This window comes from Cibotium barometz, chromosome 12 (genome assembly GCF_041138505.1).
Source record: "Cibotium barometz isolate CiBa-2024 chromosome 12, ASM4113850v1, whole genome shotgun sequence".
In the NCBI taxonomy this organism is placed as follows: Eukaryota; Viridiplantae; Streptophyta; class Polypodiopsida; order Cyatheales; family Cibotiaceae; genus Cibotium; species Cibotium barometz.
This window is the reverse complement of record NC_141057.1, coordinates 2,243,150-2,251,577: the sequence shown is the minus strand read 5'-3', so window position 1 is coordinate 2,251,577 and position 8,428 is coordinate 2,243,150.

Below are 8,428 nucleotides of genomic sequence, written 5' to 3'. Positions count from 1 at the left end.
ACGCAATTCACGGTGGATGTTGGCGAGTGAAGCTTGATATCACATTGTGCTGAACCGAAATATAAATGGTCTACGTTGCACAAATATGTATCAGAAGCTAGAGATCCTACACAACTATGGGGGTTCCGAATTCAAGCTATACTAAGTCTGCATTGCTCAAATTTCAGCAAACACCACTATGACACAAAGATATGGAACAGGTCCCATATTTAAGCTAAAAGGACCTTTTATATTGCAAGTCAGTACAACGTGATTTATGTTGGACGTTGGCGAGGGGAAGCCTTATATCGCGTTGTAATGACTTGCACTATACAAGGTTTAAATTGCACTAGTATGTAACAAACGGGCCTCTAAAGCTCACGATACTCAGCTTTTCATTGCATACGACGATTGTATGGTTTCATGTTGCATAAGTATGCAACGTAGCCAATCGGACGTAGGCTTCCATATTCGTGCTATAGTGAGAGTGTATATTGCAAGTCAGCACAACACGATATAGCGTTGATGTTGGCGAGTGAAGCCTTTTATCATCTTGTAATGAATTAAAATATACTAGGTCTATATTGTGCAAATATGTAGAAAATACTAAAAAGTGGCTTCTAAAAACAAGAGTATGGGCCAACGATCACCCATAGGGCTCCGAATTTGCCGTGTACTCTGACCTTGTATAACGAAAGTGATTACAATGCAATTTAGGGCAGACATTCTCGAGTAAAGCCCTACATCGTGTTGTAATGAAGCTCAAAGTCATTTCTACTAAAAACGAGAATATGGGCCAGAGATCGTCCATAGGGTTCCAAATTTGTGCTATATACTGACCTTGTATAACACAAGCCAATAAGTACAACGTGATTTAGGGTGGATGTTCTCGAGTGAAGCCCTACATCGCGTTGTACCGAAGCTCAAAATTATTTATCAATTATACATGATTTGCATGGGAAAAGAAGGAATTACGCTCACAATCATATGAAAATGAACATTTTTAAGACTGATAAGACTTGAGAACTCAACTCACCTTAAAATTGCCTTAGGGTTGGAGACTGCACAGATGAGTGCTGGGAAGATTAGGAGAATTGCCAACATTGGTCACACCATCGGAGAGGAGCAAGCAAGAGCGAGAAAATAGTTGCATGAAAAAAAAAGCCAAGGGTGTTTGAAACTCATGCTATAAATAATGCATGTGGGAGTGCGTGCATTATCCCACGGTCTTTACACGTGGTAGGATTTCATTGGTGGTCGCCCACGTTTGTTCACGAGTGATAGACACATGTCACTCATGCATTCGATCATCATCATTGCATGCCACGTGCACTTAACACCAACATCATCATGCATCGTCACATCTACTTAATGTGGGACCCCTTCTATTAAACCCCAAATCGTCAAATTAAGCATTAGGCTCTCCGTAAACAGTAGCATCTTTTAATCAATTTTTATCGCCGTAGTGAGATCTACTCTCCTTTGTCTATGCCATCTCATCGCTTCATGGACGACATCCTGTTGATGAGTAAATGTCCATATTGTTTATTAACTTACACCATGTCTTCTTCTTCCTCTTCTATGTGGACACCCAAGCAAGTTTCTTTCATTATGAAGCCAATACAATGCGATATGGGGGTTTCAATGTGTTGGAACTCTTCCCATCATGTTGTAGTGCATTGAATCCAAATATGTTGTTGAGTTTCTTTGATTGTGAATGTAACACAGCACGATTTACTGGTTTGAATATGTTGTTTATTTGCATGTAGTATTGTATTTGAGCCGATTTTTTGTGTTCAAGTTTTCTTCATTGTTGATTCAATACAACGCAATATGCAACATTCTATGTGTTGGATGTCCTCTTATCACGTTGTAGTGAATTTTATCGAGTATGTTTTCTTTGTTCATCACTTGAGCCTATTTTGCATGTTGGAGTTTCTTTGATTGTGAATGCAGTACAATGCGTTATAGGGGATTCAGTGTGTTGGAAGTCCTTTTATCGTGTTGTAGTGAGTTTTGTTAAAAATTTATCCTTATTGATCCTTTGAGGCGATTTTGCGTGTTAGAGTTCCTTTGATTGTGTATGCAGTACAACACGATATGGGGGATTCAGTGGTGTTGGAAGTCCCCTTATCGTGTTGTAGTGAGTTTTGTTCAAAATTTGTCCTTATTGGTCCTTTAAGCTGATTTTATGTGTTTGAGTTTCCTTTAACACGTGTCCTTATTGGTCCTTTAAGCCGATTTTATGTGTTTGAGTTTCCTTTAACACGAATTCAATACAACTCCATATGGGGGGACCAATGTGTTGGAACTCTTTCCATTGTGTTGTAGAGAATTTAATCCAAAATTTTTTCCTTACTTTTCATTTGAGCCTTTTTGGCGTGTTGTAGGTTCTTCAATTGTAAATGCAGTACAACGCGATGTTTGGATTCAAGTGTGTTCGTTTTGTCTTCATATCACGTTGTAGTGATATTTATCCAAAATTTTCCTAGTTAATTGTTTGAGCCATCCATCTAATTCTTTTTATAGATGGTGCAGACAAAAAGGAGAGTGAGGGCCTCCTCGTCTAAGGATCATAAAATAGGACAGAAAGCTTAGAAAGCTAGACTCGAAAATAATATTTCTAACCTTTGCTCGATGAGGACTCGAAGGTAAGAGCAGTATAGCTCCGTCTTACGTGAATTGCAAAAGGTGCAGAGGCACATGCAGCGTGCCATTCTGAAGCTCCCATCCCAACGCCTTGTCAGATCCATTTGTGAGAAAGGAACCATTATGATGTGTCTTGGCAGGGCTCAACATTGGGTTGCTTGCATAAGGCTACCAAGGATTGGCTCATTGAGCATTTTCAGGATAGCTACGTCCTAGCTGCCCATACAGTAATGTCAAAGGACATGTACTCGCTCTACGGCTTCTTAGGTTCACATATGACAAGACCCTAGAGATGGTAGACCTCACTTACACAAGGATGAAAGATATCCTAGAGATCCCCCCTTGAGGCAAAGACATATTACTGTCACTATAAAGAGACCAAGGGAAATCATTCGCATGACACACGGCACAATGGCGAAGCCAAAAATAGGGAGGCTGATACGGAGAGAATTGAAAGGGCAAGGAGAGAAGCTGAGTTTCAAGAATTACATAGTTCTAATGTCCAGGCTTTCAGGTATTTTTCCCTCTCCTTTGTTGTGAGGGTGCCGGTGCGAGACACTCCTTCAATACGTCCCTTTCGAGGTGGAGGAGATTGATGTGTTATGTAGAATGCACAAGGAGCTCAACGACAAAGTTATGCAGGTTGTTTTAAGGTTTGTTATGTTCCATGCCCTAAACATTAATTTAAAGTGTTATTTCTTGAAGTAATATGATGTTAATTATCTGTGCAGTCTAGTTTTATTAAATTTGCCACGGGAAGCTCAGCGTAGGGTATATATTTTGGATTCTCTTACATCCTCGCTTATTTTTCAGAGGATGTTTCCTACATGGATATCTGTCCATGGTTTAGGCACGTAGATTTGGACCATGCTGCCCAGATCTTTGTAATGGCCTACCATGAAGCGTAAGTGTCATGTGACATAAATTGTACTTTTGGTATTCTGACATAGATACTAGATTACCGTCTTATACTATTTATTGAATTTTGTAGTGGACATTGGAGTTTGATTATTATAGATACTGAGGCGAAGGGATGCTATCTTGCCAATTCAACTACAAGATTTCATGGCAATGTGAGGCAGTCAATCCACGCGATCGTTTTTTACATTACTCTGAGATAGATAGATAGAGAGAGAGAGAGAGAGAGATAGATAGATAGATAGAGAGAGAGAGAGAGAGAGAGAGAGAGAGAGAGAGAGAGAGAGAGAGAGAGAGAGAGAGAGAGAGAGAGAGAGATTATTGACAATTGAAAAATGTTGTGCAGATCTATTAGAAAGTTAATAGCTAGTATTGAGGCCCTTACTTAGGAGGAGATTTTTGATTCCGGAGATCATTAGATGCAACGCCACAGCTAAAGCACATGATGGCTTTAACTGTGGTTGGAGAGTGTGCTACAATGCCATGTTGCTAACTACACGCAATGTTGGCACTGCCCTTAGAAAATGTAAGCATGCACTTCTTCTTCTAATAATACCTCAGTTTCTTTGTACATTCACTGATAGCACATATGTATTTTTTTGTATGTGTAGAATCTACGACTATCGAATTATATAGATTTGGATGTATGACTATATAGGGCCACAACAATTGAAACTCTAATTAACAATATTGGGCAACGAGAGCCTAATATGCCATATGCATTTGTGCCTTCTCCACAACGACCAAGACCAATGCTGCCATCATGATAGTATCCACAAACGCCAAGTGACAGGGAGTGGATCCACCTTGGAGATTCGCCATCCCCTTGGTGGGAGCAAGCTACTGAGCACTGCCCCGACAGCAAGAGCAAGCTTCTGCTATCCAACGATAATATTCTGTGTCAACCCATTCACCTTTTGATGCAATGTGTAAGTTTATATTGACAATGTGTAAATTCTTTATATTAATTGCTCTCTCGACATATACAAAATTTTGTATATGCCGAATTTTAACCAGGCATTTTTGTATCTCCATGTTGCAATGATGATCCCTAAGAGAACTTGCTTTATGATGATGTCTTTATATTAAATGTTCCTTTCGTTCTCCACGGTTCCAAATTCAAGATATACTAAGTTTGCGTTGTGAAAATTTTAGCAAACACGACTATGAGATAAAGATATGGAATAGGGTTCCATATTCGAGCTAAAAAGAACTTCTATATTGCATGTCAATATAGCGTGTTTTGTGTTGGACGTTGGCAAGCATAAGCCTTATATTGAGTTGTACTGACTTGCACTATACAAGGTCTATATTGCACTAATATGTAACATATGGGCTTATATGTAGAATTCAAAGTAATGTATGTAAATAATGGCTGCAAAAAGAAGAAATAAGTAACATTTATACAACAACATGTAGACCAAAGATAACTCTTGAAATTTTATTATTGATAGAAAGGTTAAAATCTCAAGGTTTCCACAACCTCTAGGATGAAAAGATGCAAGGGGAAAGAGAGCTTGAGCTCTTGCAAGCACACACACACACTCACAAAACCCTAATAGAGAACACACAAGGTGAGAGGCTGAAATCTTCTTCTTCTCTACTCAACACTCAACACACCATATACAAGAATAAGAGTACATATAATATGAAAGGTACTCAACCAATACATACACGGGTTCTCTATAGTGTGAACCCGACTAAATGAGCTAGTGCTATAACTATGCCAGTCTCTAGAATGGCTGTCACACAGCCTGTCATCCCACTGGCCGCATATCTCCCATGATCTCACCAACCATGCCCGTGGTGTAAGTGTGGGGCCTATCCCCCAGGCGGGTCATCAGTGTCCACCGCCTCACTAGACGAGCTCGATATCTCAACACTCCCCCTCGAGCTCAACTCCATCTCATGTACACCAAGCGAAGCCCTGAATCTGCGGAGCTTCTCTATACCCAATGCTTTGGTGAAGATGTCAGCTACCTGATCCTCTGTGCTAACATAAACAAGGTCAAGGTCTCCTGCCAAGACCTTCTCTCTGACAAAGTGGTAGTGGACATCTATGTGCTTCGTACGAGCATGAAAGACTAGGTTCCTGGCCAACTGTATACTACTAATGTTGTCACAGAAAATGACAACTTGTCTATCCACTGATAGACCCAAATCTGCAAGTAGCTTTCTCAACCAAGCTACCTCACATGCTACCATAGCAGCTCCTCTGTACTCGGCCTCTGTACTCGATACAGCAACCGTAGGCTGCTTCTTGCTGCTCCAAGTCACAGCAGCACTCCCCAAAGAAAACATGAATCCACTGGTAGATCTTCTATCTGAGATACTACCAGCCCAGTCAGCATCTGTGTACCCATGTACACATGTACACATCTGTGTACCCATGTACACATATCTCTGTCCCAGTCTCATAGAATAGTCCACAATGCAAAGTAGACCTCACATACCTCAGTATGCGTCTCACTGCATCTAAATGCGATTTTCGTGGAACCTGCATAAACTGACTCACCAACCCAACAGCATAGCTCAAATCTGGTCTGGTGATCGTCATGTAGATCAAACTTCCTACTATGCTCCTGTATATAGTAGGATCCTCCAAGATCTCTCCTGAATCTGCACTCAACTTGCCATTCTGATCCAATGGCACAGAAATAGGCTTACAGCCTGTCATACCATACTTGGACAACATGTCCAAGCCATACTGTCTCTGCAGTAATCCAATACCATGTCGTGACCTAATCACCTCAATGCCCAAGAAATATCTGAGTTCCCCCAGATCCTTCATCTCGAACTTCTGTCTAAGCAAGATCTTTACATCAAAGATCTCTATATCATGGTCCCCCGTAATGATCAAGTCATCTACATAGATGACAACAAGCACAACTCCTCTATCACCATGTCTCACATATAGCGAGAAATCTGCATTGGCTACATGAAAGCCAATAGTGACAAGATATTCAGAAATCTTGTCAGACCATGCTCTTGGTGCTTGCTTTAAGCCATACAAGGCTTTCTTCAATCTGCAAACATGCTCGAGGTGACCCACATCCTCATAACCAGGTGGCTGCAACATATACACCTCTTCTTGCAAATCCCCATGCAAGAATGCATTCTTTACATCCATCTGATGTAAAGACCATTGCTTTGACGCAGCCACTGCTATCACAACTCTCACCGTTGCCATCTTGGCAACTGGGCTGAAAGTTTCCTCATAATCAATCCCATATGTCTGCGCATATCCTTTGGCTACCAATCTAGCCTTGTACCTATTTATGCTTCCATCACTGCTATGTTTAACTTTGTACACCCACTTGCATCCAATGGCTTTCTTGCCTTCAGGCAATTGCACTAAATCCCAAGTTTCATTTCCATATAGTACATCCATCTCCTCATCCATGGCTTTCTCCCAATACACATTTCCAACAGCCTCATCAATGCATGTGGACTCAACAACCTGCACAACCTTTGCCATATATGCATAGTGATGTGCCACATAACCATCATAGGTAAATCTCTGCACATGATTTTTCACTCTCCCAGATCTTCGCAGCTTCTCATTCATGGCTTCCATAGCCTTCTTTACACCAGGTGTTCTCATAGCTGGGATCCCAAGCTCCTCATCAAGGTTCATATCTGAGCCACTAGACTCTCCATCAACATGAGAATGCCCTGCAGAAATGTCAGGCATACCAAGGGGCTCAACCACTTTCTCTTTTCCTTTACGTGATGTAGTAATCACATTTGTAGGGCTGGTATTATGACGCAGCCTGCCACTCCATGGTCTATCAATAGACCCACTAGATGAGGACTCTCCTGGTCCACTCAAAGACTGTGATTGCTGACCTGCATTCTGTGCAACCACACTTCCACTCAAATCAGCCCCAACAGCTTCTTTTTTAGCAGCATACCAGCTGCTCATCTCATCAAAGACAACATCCCTGCTTACCCTCAACTCACGTGTAGCAGGGTTATAACACCTGTATTCCTTTTGCTCAAGGGAATATCCAATAAACACACATTTTTCAGCTTTCGGATCCAGCTTAGTTCTCAGCTCATCTGGCACATGCACATATGCAATGCATCCAAAGACTTTCAGATGAGACAAATCTGGTTTTCTGCCAGTAAACCTCTCCTCTGGAGTTACATCATGTATGGCTGCAGTTGGAGTCCTGTTCATGATGTATACTGCTGTAGAAACAGCCTCAGCCCAATAGCAATGCGGCATATTTTTCTCTTCCATCAATGTCCACGCAATCTCAGCAATGTGCCTGTTTTTCCGCTCAGCAACTCCATTTTGCTGTGGAGTGTATCTGCATGTAAACTATCTCCGAATACCATTCTTCTTCAAAAATTCAGAGAACTCATTGGAGAAGTATGCTCCCCCTCCATCTGACCTTAGGCACTTGACATATTTCCCTGTTTGCTTTTCAACCAAAACTCTGAAATTCTGAAAGTGAGTGAACACCTCACTCTTCTCTTTCATGAAATATACCCACACTTTCCTTGTGTGGTCATCAATGAAAGTCACATAATACCTGCAGCCTCCCATAGATATGGTCTTCGTAGGACCCCATACATCTGAATGCACAACATCTAGTGCATTTCTGCTCACATATCTGTTACGTGGAAACACATGCTTTGTTTGCTTCCCAAATTGGCATGCTTCACATATTTTCTGCATACCTTCCACTTTAAATTTTGGTAGCCCTGTCACAATTCTTTTTGTCTGCATAGACTTCAATCTCTGCACATTTACATGTCCAATTCTTTTATGCCATATGTCTGTGTCTGCAACAACTCCTGAACCATTTGCAAACATCGCAGCACTCATTTCAGGCATGTCTACATTCAATGTAAACATTCTGCCCACTCTGTT